Genomic DNA, 15339 nt, shown 5'->3' with positions numbered 1-15339 from the left:
AAAGCTAAGTCTAACCCTAACACTAACACCCCCCTAAGTTAAATATAATTTTTATCTAACGAAATTAGTTAACTCTTATTAAATAAATTATTCCTATTTAAAGATAAATACTTACCTGTAAAATAAACCCTAATATAGCTACAATAGAAATTATAATTATATTATAGCTATTTTAGGATTAATATTTATTTTACAGGTAACTTTGTAATTATTTTAACCAGGTACAATAGCTATTAAATAGTTAAGAACTATTTAATAGCTAAAATAGTTAAAATAATTACAAATATACCTGTAAAATAAATCCTAACTTAAGTTACAATTAAACACTACACTATGAATAAATTAATTAAATAAAATACCTATAATTATCTACAATTAAACCAAACACTACACTATCAATAAATAAATTAAATACAATTCCTACAAATAAATACAATGAAATAAACTAACTAAAGTACAAAAAATAAAAAAGAACTAAGTTACAAAAAATAAAAAAATATTTACAAACATTAGAAATATATTACAACAATTTTAAACTAATTAAACCTACTCTAAGCCCCCTAATAAAATAACAAAGCCCCCCAAAATAAAAAAATGCCCTACCCTATTCTAAATTACTAAAGTTCAAAGCTCTTTTACCTTACCAGCCCTGAACAGGGCCCTTTGCGGGGCATGCCCCAAGACGTTCAGCTCTTTTGCCTGTAAAAAAACCCATACAATACCCCCCCACACATTACAACCCACCACCCACATACCCCTAATCTAACCCAAACCCCCCTTAAATAAACCTAACACTAAGCCCCTGAAGATCTCCCTACCTTGAGTCGTCTTCACCCAGCCGAGCCAAATTCTTCATCCAAGCGGAGCAAGAAGAGGTCCTCCATCCTGTAGAAGTCTTCATCCAAGCGGGGCAGAAGAGGTCTTCCATCTGATTGAAGTCTTCATCCAAGAGGCATCTTCTATCGTCATCCATCCGGAGTGGAGCGGCAGCATCCTGAAGACCTCCGACGCGGAACATCCATCCTGGCCGAAGACTGAACGACGAATGACGGTTCCTTTAAATGACGTCATCCAAGATGGCGTCCCTCGAATTCCGATTGGCTGATAGGATTCTATCAGCCAATTGGAATTAAGGTAGGAATATTCTGATTGGCTGATGGAATCAGCCAATCAGAATCAAGTTCAATCCGATTGGCTGATCCAATCAGCCAATCAGATTGAGCTTGCATTCTATTGGCTGTTCTGATCAGCCAATAGAATGCGAGCTCAATCTGATTGGCTGATTCAATCAGCCAATCAGATTTTTCCTACCTTAATTCCGATTGGCTGATAGAATCCTATCAGCCAATCAGAATTCGAGGGACGCCATCTTGGATGACGTCATTTAAAGGAACCGTCATTCGTCATTCAGTCGTCGGCCAGGATGGATGTTCCGCGTCGGAGGTCTTCAGGATGCTGCCGCTCCGGATGGATGACGATAGAAGATGCCTCTTGGATGAAGACTTCAATCGGATGGAAGACCTCTTCTGCCCCGCTTACGGAGCAGCAGATTAGGGGTTAAAAATAATATACAGGGGTCAGCTATAGCGGGGGCGGCAGAATAGGGGTTAATAAGTGTAAGGTTAGGGGTGTTTAGACTCGGGGTACATGTTAGAGTGTTAGGTGCAGACGTAGGAAGTGTTTCCCCATAGCAAACAATGGGGCTGCGTTAGGAGCTGAACGCGGCTTTTTTGCAGGTGTTAGGTTTTTTTTCAGCTCAAACTGCCCCATTGTTTCCTATGGGGGAATCGTGCACGAGCACGTTTTTGAGGCTGGCCGCGTCCGTAAGCAACTCTGGTATCGAGAGTTGCAGTTGCGTTAAATATGCTCTACGCTCCTTTTTTGGAGCCTAACGCTGACATTATATGGACTCTCAATACCAGAGTTATTTTAAAGGTCAGAAAAAAAGCCAGCGTTAGCTACGCGGGTCCTTACCGACAAAACTCTAAATCTAGCCGTTAATTTGCTACTTGATTTACAAGGCTTACAGGTGTGACAGGGAAAAAAAACTGTTATTTTCTCATTATCTAGACCAATGTCAATTAGGCTACTATTTGAGTTTTTAAACTCACTAGGGGAAAGATAACTTATTAGATTTTTTGCTTTTTAAAAATAAGGTCTGGATGTTTTTTGACTTTTTTTACCCAAAATTCGATCTTGCTGGATGTAATGCCAGTGTTTATTTAAAATGATCTTTATTTCTCTATGTTGGGAACTGTATTCTGTGATAAATGGAACTGTGACGTCATCTTCAAATGCAGAATGAGTGTGAGACGATCTCTTTGAATTACCGTTAGTTATTTCATTAGATCTATCTTTATTAAGCAGGCTTTTCCTATCAATGGTTCTTATTGTATCCTTTGTTTCTAGAACTTTTTTTTCAATTATAACCCTTTTCTTTAAACCGGTTGACCAAAATATTTGATTGGATGTCATAAGATTCAGTGTCTGTGCAATTTTTTCTCACTCTCAAAAGTTGACTTTTGTGGATATTAGATTTCGATCTATTTAAATGACAGCTTTTATAATGAATAATGGGAATATCACTCCTGGCCAGCAGGAGGAGGCAAAGAGCACCACAGCAAAGCTGTTAAAGGGCCATAATACCCAAATGTTTAAACACTTGAAAGTGATGCAGCATAGCTGTAAAAAGCTGACTAGAAAATATCACCTGAACATCTCTATGTAAAAAAGAAAGATATTTTACCTCAAAAGTTCCTCAGTAGCCACCTCCCATTGTAAAGGATTTCTAAGCAGCATTTTAGTGTGTCTGTCCTGGGACAGCTGAAAGGATGAGCCTAGTGAACTCTCATATTATTTCACCAATCAGGTAAAGGAAGCTTACTATGAAATCTCATGAGAGTTAAGTCAAATCTCATGAGATCACAGTAAGAGTTCATGACCTCAGCACTGCTGATGCTGATTGGCTGCTGTTCATTTCTTAATTTTTTTTATTTTTACCTGCAGCTGGGAGCAGCTGAGTATAACTTTTTACACAGAACTTACTCTGCTGAGCTGAGGAGATTGTGAGGTAAAATATCTTCATTTTTTACATAGAGATGCTCAGGTGATATTTTCCTGTCAGCTTTTTACAGCTATGCTGCATCAGTTTCAAGTGATTTAGCATATGAGTATTATGTCCCTTTAAGTGTCACTCCCCTATCCATAATACCCAGTCATTCGACTGAAGGGAAATGGAAAAAGAATAACACAAAGGTGTAGAGGTGCCTGAGTTTTAGTCAAAAATAACTGTTTTAATAAAGGGTGGGGTCATGGACTCTCCATATCCGGAAAGAAAGAAATTTATCAGGTAAGCATACATTTTGTTTTCTTTCCTAAGATATGGAGAGTCCATGACATCCTTCAATTACTCGTGGGAACCAATACCCAAGCTAGAGGAGACAGAATGAACAGGGACAGAGAACAAGACAGCAGACCTAAACAGAAGGCATGAAGAACCTTTCTCCCAAAAGAGGCCTCAGCCAAGGCAAAAGTATTAAATTTGGAAAATTTGGAAAAAGTATGCAGAGAGGACCAAGTTACAGCCTTGCAAAGCTGTTACACAGAAGCTTCATCTTTGAAAGCCCAAGAAGAGAAGACAGCCTTAGTGGAATAAGCTGTAATTCTCTCAGGAGGCTGCTGTCCAGCAATCTCATAAGAAAAAGGAATCATACTTCTCAACCAGAGGGAAAGAGAAGTAGAAGAAGTCTTCTGACCCTTATGCTTTCATGAAAAAAACAAACAGGGTAGAAGACTGGTGAAAATCCGTAGTCGCCTGTAGGTAGAATTTTAGAGCATGCACAACATCCAAGTTGTGCAACAGACGTTCTTTATGAGATGAAGGATTTGGACAAAGAGAAGGAACAATTTCCTGATTAATATTTCTATCCGAACCCACTTTAGGAAGAAACCCCAATTTAGTACAAAGAACCGCATTATGCGCATGAAAGATTAGGTAAGGCGGATCACACTGCCAAGCTAAGAGTTCTGAAGCTCCCCGAGCAGAAGAAATAGCAATAAGAAAAAAAAACCTTCCAAGATAGCAACTTAATATCTATTGAATGCATTGGCTCAAATGGAGCCTGCTGCACAACTTTAAGAACAAGATTAAGGCTCCAAGGAGGAGCAACAGGTATAAACACAGGCCTGATTCTGACCAGGGCCTGACAAAAAGATTGAACATCTGGCACATCCGCTAGATGCTTGTGTAAAATAGATAATGCAGAAATCTGACCTTTCAGAGAACTGACTGACAACCCTTTTTCCAGACCTTCCTGGAGAAAAGACAAAAATCTAGGAATCCTGACCCTACTTCAAGAGTAGCCCTTAGATTCACACCAATAAACGTATTTACCCCATACCTTATGGTAAATTTTTCGAGTAACAGGCTTGCAAGCCTGGATCATAGTCACAATGACCGACTCAGAAAATCCACGCTTAGACAGAACTAAGCGTTCAATCTCCAAGCAGTCAGCTTCAGAGAAACGAGATTTGGATGGAGGAATGGACCCTGAGTTAGGAGGTCCTTCCTCAGAAGCAACCTCCAAGGCGACCGAGAAGACATCTTCACTAGGTCTGCATAACAGATTCTGCAAGACCATGCAGGAGCTATTAGAATTACCGATGCTTTCTCTTGTTTGATATGAGCAATAACTCGTGGAAGGAGCACAATTGGAGGAACCAGGTATGCTAGACCAAAATCCCAAGAAACCACCAGAGCATCTATTAGAACAGCCTGAGGATCTATTGACCTTGAACCGTACCTTGGAAACTTTGCGTTCTGCCAAGACGCCATCAGATCCAACTCCATAACCTTTCATTTGAGGGTTGACCTGGAGAACACCTCCGGATGCAGAGCCTACTCCAAGGGATGACATGTCTGTCTGCTCAGGAAATCTGCTTCCCAGTTGTCCACTCCAGGAATGTGGATGGCAGATAGACAACAGCTGTGAGCTTCCACCCACTGAATATTCCGTGCCACCTCCTTCATGGCTAAGGAATTCTGAGTTCCTACCTGGTGGTTGATGTAAGCCATTGAGGTGATGTTGTTCGACTGAAACCTGATAAAATGGGCTAAGGACAATTAAGGCCAAGCCATCAGAGCATTGTAAATCACTCTCTACTCCAAGATGTTTATGGGGAGAGCAGACTCCTTCCGAGTCCATAGTCCCTGCACCTTTAACAAGTCCTAGACTGCTCCCCAGCCTAGCAGGCTGGTGTCCATGGTCCCAATCACCCAGGAAGGTCTCCAGAAGCATGTGCCCTGAGACAGATGGTCCTGAGATAGCCACCACGGGAGAGAGTCTCTTGTCAACTGGTCTAGATCTATCCTCTGAGACAGATAAGAATGGTCTCTGTTCCATTGTCTGAGCATGCATAATTGCAGAGCTCTGAAATGGAATCGAGCAAAGGGAATGATGTCCATGGAAGCGACCATCAGACCATTTACCTCCATACATTGAGCCACTGATGGCCGAACAGTAGACTGAAGAGAGAGGCAAGAGGAGAGAATTTTGGATTTTCTGACCTTCGTCAGAAATATTTTCATAGATAGGGAATCTATTATGGTCCCTAAGAAAACCACCCTTGTAGCTGGAACAAGGGAACTCTTTTCCAGATTCACTTTCCAACCATGGGAACGTAGAAAAGACAACAAGATCGCTGTATGAGAGTTTGGTTGTTGAAAAGATGGCGTCTGAACCAATATGTCGTCCTGGTATGTTGCCACTACAATTCCCCGAGACCTGATCACTGCCAAGAGAGCCCCCAGAACCTTTGAGAAAATTCTGGGAGCTGTGGCAAGGCCAAACGGAAGAGCCACAAACTGAAAGTGTTTGTCTAGAAAGGCGAATCTCAGGAATTTGTGATGATCCCTGTGGATGGGAACATGAAGATATGCATCCTTCATGTCTATGGTCGTCATGAACTGACCCTTTTGGACCAAAAGAAGAATGAAATGAATGGACTGCCCCTGCTTGGAAGAGGGAGAGGAAGACTTTTGACCTTTGAAGTTACGAAAGGAACGAATATTACATCGACGTCCTTTGAGTCTGTTCTTCTTGTCTTTCAGTAGAAAAGACCCTTTTCCAGCCGTAATATCAGAAATTATTTCTGCCAGACCAGGTCCGAACAAGGTCTTCCGCTTGTAAGGAAGCGCCAGAAGCTTAGACTTAGAGGTAACATCAGCTGACCAAGATTTTAGCCACAATGCTCTGCAAGCTAGGACAGTAAAGCCAGACATCTTGGATCCCAGTCTAATAACTTGCATGTTAGCATCAGAAAAAAAGGAATTGGCTAGTTTGAGAGCCTTAATCCTATCTTGTATCTCCTCCAAAGGAATCTCTGCTAAAATTGATTCAGACAAGGCATCGCACCAATAAGATGCCGCACTTGCTACTGTGGCAATACAAACCGCAGGTTGTCATTGAAGACCTTGATGAACATACATCTTCTTCAAATAAGCTTCTTTCTTTTTGTCCAAGGGATCCTTAAAGGAGCAGCTATCCTCTATAGGGATCATAGTTCTCTTAGCCAGAGTAGAAATAGCCCCTTCTACTTTAGGCACCGTGCGCCAAGAATCAATAATGGAGTCAGCAACAGGAAACATCTTTTTATATATACGGGAGATGGGGAGAAAGGAATCCCTGGCTTCTCTCATTCCTGTGAAATAATCTCCGTCACATGGTCTGGGACAGGAAAATCTTACACAGAGGAAGGAACATCATAGTATTTATTAAGTTTACTAGAATTTTTAGGGTTGACAACGACAGAAGTATCAGAGTCGTCCAAAGTAGCCAATTCCTCCTTTAACAGTACAAGAAGGCGTTCAAGCTTAAATCTGAAGTTTACTTCTTCAGTATCAGATGAAGGAATAATACTGTCCAAATCTGAGATTTCACCCTCAAAATATCCTCCTTATCAGACTTATGAGGGAGGGCAACCTGCATAGCAGTAGGTGGAACAGAAACCTTACTATCTGAATGTCTAATTTTCCTCTTTTGTTTTCCCAGCATAGGAAAAGCAGATAATGCCACAGATACTGCAGAATATATCTGTGCAGCAAAATCTGCCAGCAAATAAACTGCAGGGCACTGTATGTGACGCCATAGAGGCTTGGGACGTTTAAGGAGAAAGCTGTGGCATTGCCTGAACAGTATCATCCTGAGAGACATTGGGCTCAGAGGGCAACAATTTATCTTTAAATTAAAGTGTTCTAGCTAAGCATGCAGCACAGAATTGCATAGGCAAAACAATTTGTGCCTCTAGGCATAACAAGCATTTGTCAAGAAACACAGAGTCTTGGTCCATGTCCATAATACTAAATAAAAAAATCCCCAAATTGTAGAAATTTTTTAAATACACTGTCTCTTTAAGAATTTTTAATACCGCAATTTGGCAGCCAGAAGTCTCTAAAACGATCGTATAGCAGATCAACACTTAAGAGACTGAAATGTAATGACACCGTTCCGTGAATATCCGACAGCAGAGAAAAGTCACATGACCGACAGAGAGAGGAAACTATGCAGCAAGTAAAAGGCACGCGTTTCCCTCTGCCTACATCACAAGATGCAAGTAGCTGCAGCTGGTTTCAAACTCAAGCAGTTTGTCAGCCTGTTCTAGTTAAAGCAAGCAAAAAAAAAACAACTGCCAAATGTTAAGTTTATACATAAATCCCTGTATAAAACATAAGCCACACAAATACTAATAAAGTATTTCAACAAAATTAGCTCCTAGAAGAAAACCGTCCCAATAAAGGGAAGAGTAACCCATAGGGGCCTATTTACTATGGTGTGAGCAGACATGATCCGATATAGCGGATCATGTCTGCTGCACATCGATAAATGCCAACAGCATACGCTGTCGGCATTTATCATTGCACCAGCAGTTCTTGTTAACTGCTGGTGCAATACCGCCCCCTGCAGATTGTCAATCAACCTGATCGTATTTGATCGGGTTGATTTCTTTCCACCGCTTTAGAGCAGACAGACAGGTTATGGAGCAGCGGTCTTCAGAATGCTGCTTCATAACTTCTGTTTCCGGCGAGCCTGAAGGCTCGCCAGAAACAAGGGGCCTCAAGCTCCATACGGATCTTTATAAATATGATCCCTAGTCTCAACATACATAATGTGCCTGCCCACTGCCAAAGAAAATCCTGTATAAAGGATTTTAAAAATGTCCCCATCTACTGCATATGACATATTCTTCTGAAGTGCAAGTCTCCAAGACCTAGAAGACAAAAGCACTTACCTGTAGTCTAGCTGTCCGGCAGTAAGAAAGCTCACAAGGCATGAAAGGACACATACTCCTTACAGAGACCTGTAGAAAAAGAAAGAACAGAATAACCATCTGGCTTTCTATACCATGGGCAGCAATGTGTTAGGAAACAAAGCAAGGACTACCTCACAACTTCCTAACTGCTTAAAAGCCACCACTACTCTACTGAAGAGATTGACGTGGACTCAGCTAAAAGTTCCTGAAAAAGGAATTAATTTCTTCAGACACCAAACTTCGCCTACTCTATTGACAGAGGCAAAGAGAATGACTGGGGATAATGGGTAGGGGAGTGACACTTTGCCTCCTCCTGCTGGCCAGGAGTGATATTCCCACTGGTAATTGAATGACTTCATGGACGCTCCATATCTTAGGAAAGAAATTTGGGTATCATATCCCTTTAAGGAGCAAAAACTGCTTCATTTGCCTCTCCACTACCTCAGAAGTGGAGAGATCAGTCATTCCAACACTTGCTCATTTAGGATGCTCATTTTGCGCAATTAGTTGTTTGAGAGCAGGGGTTGTTAATACACAAGAAATCTTGTGCAATACTATACGTTGTCATGCAGTGTAGTATCACAAGTGGCCATTGCAGGTGGACATGTTCTCTAATTTTGAACTTGTCTGCATGTAATCATTATACCCTTTTCCCCTTATGATTAGTTGAATCAATCTAAATAGCTACTAACCTATTGTATCAATGTTATATGTAATTTCTACCCATTTAGGACTTAAATGAATATAAAGCTGCTATAAGAGCATGCTCTAACAGCGTAGACCATTTCATTTTTGTAGTATAGCTTACTGAGGGGTTTAACATATAGAAGTAGATTTATCATTAAGTATACATGTAGTGAACCTGTCAGCCCAAGATTGCACATTGTGGGGCATATTAGTTCCCCGTTTTTAGCATTGCACAAGAGTCTGCTTGTGCAATGCTACCCCCTGCTCTCATGCAACCAATTGTGTGAGAGCAGGGCTTGTCAATTACTTCAGTCTAATTAATCAATGGTGATTTTAATTTAAATTAATGCTTCATAAATATCAGTTGCAGGCTGAAATGGGCGAGATAGGGACATTCACATATATCTACTCCATAAAGGGCTAGATTATGAGTGGAGCACAAATTAGCTCTTTTGCTTGTTTGCTAACTTCACTATTATTACAAGTTGAAAATAAAAAGTTTGTGCGCAAGTGTAAACCCGACGCGCGTAAAAAAATATGTATCATAACTGCGTTAACTTCTTCTCCCATAGACGTTAATGAAGCACAAAAGCTTAAAAAAAACATAACACCTGTACACACATGCTAACCCAACCGCATGTACACAAAAGTGCCTAACCCGACATGAAATATTAATATTTCACATTCCAATGTTGTTCACATAGCAAAATATGTTCTATTTATTCTTAATTACATATTTCTATATATACTTATAACTATATATCTATTTCTATAGATATATAGGTATAGATATGTATTTTACATGAACAGTTTAAGATATATATAGAAATAGCTATTCAATAATAAAAAGTACATGTAAAGAACATAGGAATGGAAAATATGCGTTTTGCACATTGTGTTTCGCAATTAAGATTTTAACTCAGCGGTTAGCACACATGACAATGTATTAATCTTAAGGCGCATTATTAAAATATTACATATCAAATATTTTAAAAATGATTACAAAATATTAAACATACTGTAAAGTATATAGATATATTCAAGGGATTATTTAGAATATTTAAAGTATGTTTAATAATTTTGTATTATTTTTAAAAAATATTTTATATGTAATATTTCAATAACACACCTTATGATATCTAAATTTTCATGTGCGCTAACCCAAACCACGTTAAAATCTAAATCGCAAAAACATGATGCGCAAAACGCATATTTTACATTCCTATCTTCTTAACATAGAAAACAATGTGCTTTTTATTATTGAATAAATATTTCTACAGGGAGTGCAGAATTATTAGGCAAATTAGTATTTTGACCACATCATCCTCTTTATGCATGTTGTCTTACTCCAAGCTGTATAGGCTCGAAAGCCTACTACCAATTAAGCATATTAGGTGATGTGCATTTCTGTAATGAGAAGGGGTGTGGTCTAATGACATCAACACCCTATATCAGGTGTGCATAATTATTAGGCAACTTCCTTTCCTTTGGCAAAATGGGTCAAAAGAAGGACTTGACAGGCTCAGAAAAGTCAAAAATAGTGAGATATCTTGCAGAGGGATGCAGCACTCTTAAAATTGCAAAGCTTCTGAAGCGTGATCATCGAACAATCAAGCGTTTCATTCAAAATAGTCAACAGGATCGCAAGAAGCGTGTAAAATAACTGCCCATGAACTGAGAAAAGTCAAGCGTGCAGCTGCCAAGATGCCACTTGCCACAAGTTTGGCCATATTTCAGAGCTGCAACATCACTGGAGTGCCCAAAAGCACAAGGTGTGCAATACTCAGAGACATGGCCAAGGTAAGAAAGGCTGAAAGACGACCACCACTGAACAAGACACACAAGCTGAAACGTCAAGACTGGGCCAAGAAATATCTCAAGACTGATTTTTCTAAGGTTTTATGGACTGATGAAATGAGAGTGAGTCTTGATGGGCCTGATGGATGGGCCCGTGGCTGGATTGGTAAAGGGCAGAGAGCTCCAGTCCGACTCAGACGCCAGCAAGGTGGAGGTGGAGTACTGGTTTGGGCTGGTATCATCAAAGATGAGCTTGTGGGGCCTTTTCGGGTTGAGGATGGAGTCAAGCTCAACTCCCAGTCCTACTGCCAGTTTCTGGAAGACACCTTCTTCAAGCAGTGGTACAGGAAGAAGTCTGCATCCTTCAAGAAAAACATGATTTTCATGCAGGACAATGCTCCATCACACGCGTCCAAATACTCCACAGCGTGGCTGGCAAGAAAGGGTATAAAAGAAGAAAATCTAATGACATGGCCTCCTTGTTCACCTGATCTGAACCCCATTGAGATCCTGTGGTCCATCATCAAATGTGAGATTTACAAGGAGGGAAAACAGTACACCTCTCTGAACAGTGTCTGGGAGGCTGTGGTTGCTGCTGCATGCAATGTTGATGGTGAACAGATCAAAACACTGACAGAATCCATGGATGGCAGGCTTTTGAGTGTCCTTCAAAGAAAGGTGGCTATATTGGTCACTGATTTGTTTTTGTTTTGTTTTTGAATGTCAGAAATGTATATTTGTGAATGTTGAGATGTTATATTGGTTTCACTGGTAAAAATAAATAATTGAAATGGGTATATATTTGTTTTTGTTAAGTTGCCTAATAATTATGCACAGTAATAGTCACCTGCACACACAGATATCCCCCTAAAATAGCTATAACTAAAAACAAACTAAAAACTACTTCCAAAACTATTCAGCTTTGATATTAATGAGTTTTTTGGGTTCATTGAGAACATGGTTGTTGTTCAATAATAAAATTAATCCTCAAAAATACAACTTGCCTAATAATTCTGCACTCCCTGTTTATATATCTGATACTGTTCATGTAAAATACATATCTATACCTGCCCCTCACTGACTCAGCAGCTGTGTTCTACACCAGTCTGTGGTTTACTTTATATATGTGCTTAAAAAAGCACTAAACACCTCTTGCATTTGTATAAAATTGTGCTTGTCCCATGCTTCATAGAGAGGTCAAAAAAGCTAATTAAAGGGACAGTCAAGTCCAAAACAAACTTTCATGTTTCAAATAGGGCATGAAATTTTAAACAACTTTCCAATTTACTTGTATCACCAATTTTGCTTTGTTCTTTTAGTATTATTAGTTGAAAGTTAGACCTAGGAAGGCTCATATGATAATTTCTTAGCCCTTGAAGGCCGCCTCTAATCACATGTTTTTGTATTTACTTTTCACAGCAGGGGAGAGCTAGTTCAGGTAAACCCTATAGATAACATTGTGAGCACGCCCGTGGATTGTGGCAGACACTGCACTAATTGGCTAATATGAAAGTCAATAGATAATAAATAAAATGTCATGTGATCAGGGGGCTGTCAGAAGATGTTTAGATAGAAGTTAATCACAGAGGTAAAAAGTATATTATTATAATTGTGTTGGTTATGCAAAACTGGGGAATGGGTAATAAAGGGATTATCTATCTTTTAAAACAACAAAAATTCTGGTGTTGACTGTCCCTTTAAGTAAGCTGCAAAGTTTTTTTTTAAATCAAATTGCTGGTATAGGCAATGTGCTGCATTTTCAAATCCTAGGTCACAGATGCTATGTTTTGTTTTCTCTGGAAAGATTTTTCAAATGAGACCCCACAATGGAATCTTTTTTACTTGGAGGCCTTAGTGTGAATTTTAGACCTATTACTAATAAAAATACAAAAAACATGTTATCATTATCTGTACGCTTACCTTGAATAAGACATGGTTTAATAAGATATTTGCTATTCATTTGTCTTGCTCAAATGCTGATATGTGTATGACAATGTTGAATCTATATTACTAAAATCACCTTACATTTCTGGGTTACTATCTGGGTTTAGGAGGCTGGAAGTCGGAGTCAGCAGGGCCATGAGTGCAGTCAGGGTGGGTTGTGGGGGATGTTGGGGCATACTGTGGGCATGGCTTAGGCTATACCTCCCCACCAAGTCCTGGTTGTTTTGTTGGTTGGACTATTGGTAGATTCTGGGCTGATCCATGGTTTTTCCAGAGCTTGACTGGCTAGTCATCGGTTCAACTTTGTGAAACTTGGGGGCATTTATAGGGAGGAGTAAGCGGAAGGAGAGGCAGCAGAACAGAGCTCATAAATGGGATAATCTCACAAAATATGGTACAGTTGTGAGTTCTTTTATTGACAGATCCTGGCAGAAATATATGTACAGGATATCCACAGTCAGTATCTGTCAATATACCTTCACAGCTTGAATACTGCTAATAAACTGTACTATGAAATCAATGAAAAATATCAGCCATGTTTTTAACATATTCTGTTTTCTGTCTGCAAAGTGGAGAATAAATAAAATGTACAAGATGGTTGCACTGTGCAAATAGATGGTTTAATTGGGTTTTATTCTATTAATCAATAATTCTCTAAGGTGTAGAGAACTACCTAATGCTTTAGTGATATCAAGTCCACAATATAACATCACAATCATAGAGAAAATTCTCACTGAAGAATTTGTAGTGAATCAAGGGTACTGTATGTGAACTCTCTCAATACTGTTCTACTTATTTGTTCTCAAGATGCTGTTTCTCAGAATGCTGTTAGTTATTTATTTCACATTTATTGTTCCAAGCAGCCTATTTTTTTCTGTAACATAATGTAAAACAACTACATTGCAAATCTCTCTGGGATTTATAAGCAGACTATATGGGACAAGTTTTGCTATCTGCTTTCAAACTCTAGATTTTAGTTTTTAATTGACAGGGTTAAAATGCTGGCGGGGATAATCTTCAAGTAGGTACAATCAGCTTCACTCAATGTTTTGGTGGTTACAGCCTTATTGTGCACACAACAGAGAAGAGGAACAGAATGTGTCAAGTCTGAAGCTATAGCCTTCATGATGGGTCTATGTGCGTATGGGGAACACCTGCATGCTTTGAGGCTTGAGAGACTGATTAGCCAGCAAATACACACAGTATTCATAGCATCTCAAAGAACCAGCGACAGGAGCCACTGAACAGAGCTTTCCTGAGGGCACTTGTTAACAAAGCTATCCAGGAGCGAAGAAGAAATTCATACAATTCTGAAAAAAGTTGGTTTATAAAAAAAGATTGCAGGTGTTTCTATAACACGCTTTTGAGGAAAGAAATATGAATACTCTATTCAGTTGAGTTGCTTGCTTAACTCAAAGACTGTGATGCTTAATATTTCATTTAAAGAGACATAAACTTAAATAAATTTCCCCATAAGGAGCTAGATTACGAGTGGAGCGCTATTTTGGGCTCCCACTCACTCGTTAACTTCGCTATATGGAAGCTTTTTGCACGCATCGGGTTGCACTCGTATTACAAGTTGAAAGTAAAATGTTTGCTCACAAGCGAAACCCGGCACTCGCTAACAAAATATCACAACTGCGTTAAACATATTCTCCCCATAGACATCAATGAAGAGCACAAAATAAAAAAAACTTAACACCTAAACTCGTGCGCTAACCGGACAGGAGTCATGAAAATGTCACATTTAAATTCTTCACACACAGAACAATGTACTTTTTAATTGTAAATACTACAAGAAGGTTGTAATGTCTGTACCTTCGAAACGCGTCAGGATAAACTAGTCCGCTGTTCACCTAAACCATATTTTATGACCTTTACTGTGGATTGTCTTCTTTATGCCGTTGCTCTGACTGTTGATCTGTTGGTCTGCTGTAAGGGTTAATACTTCTTTTAGGCATTTCCTAATTGACTATCTCCTATTGGCCAATTCTCCTTTAAATCTCTACAGCAACTAAGCAGCATTGCTTAGTTATTCTATTCGTTTCATCACGAACACCTGAGTACCAAGCCTCTCTTTCAGCTTCCTAGCAAGGAACTTTTCTTCTCTGCACAGGAATCTGTGTCTACTATCAGTTCAAACCTCTGGATTGGATTCTACTTCTTACACTGCCTGAATTCAGCACTAAAGGAGGACTCTCTCTCAACCTGGCATTGCTTGTCTGGACTTTGACTTTTAAAAGCAAGTATTTCACTTACCGTTCTCGTTTTCTTACTCTAAGGTAAAGAACTACATCTCCCAGAAGCGCTTGGTCCTATACCGGTACTTCCGGTTTAGCGCATTAGTCAGAGCAGCAGCTACGGAGTTTCTCTCTGCAGCGTGGTGTGTCAAACAAGCTGCGAACATCAGCGCAATTCAGGTACCTCTCTTTATTTAAAATACCTCAAGGATATCAATATACATATTTAGTAGAAACCATCCACATATATCTGGACAGTAGTTCTCCTCCTATTTTCTGTCTAAAGGTTTTGTCACTTTACCATGCATAGAGAGTTCTGCTGAAATAAGATATTCTGTGATTTCCTATAAGTATTAACCTCCTC

The sequence above is a fragment of the Bombina bombina genome, chromosome 2, assembly GCF_027579735.1.
Source record: "Bombina bombina isolate aBomBom1 chromosome 2, aBomBom1.pri, whole genome shotgun sequence".
Taxonomy (NCBI): Eukaryota; Metazoa; Chordata; class Amphibia; order Anura; family Bombinatoridae; genus Bombina; species Bombina bombina.
The sequence above is the reverse complement of the archived record's forward strand: the minus strand, read 5'-3'. Positions refer to the sequence as shown.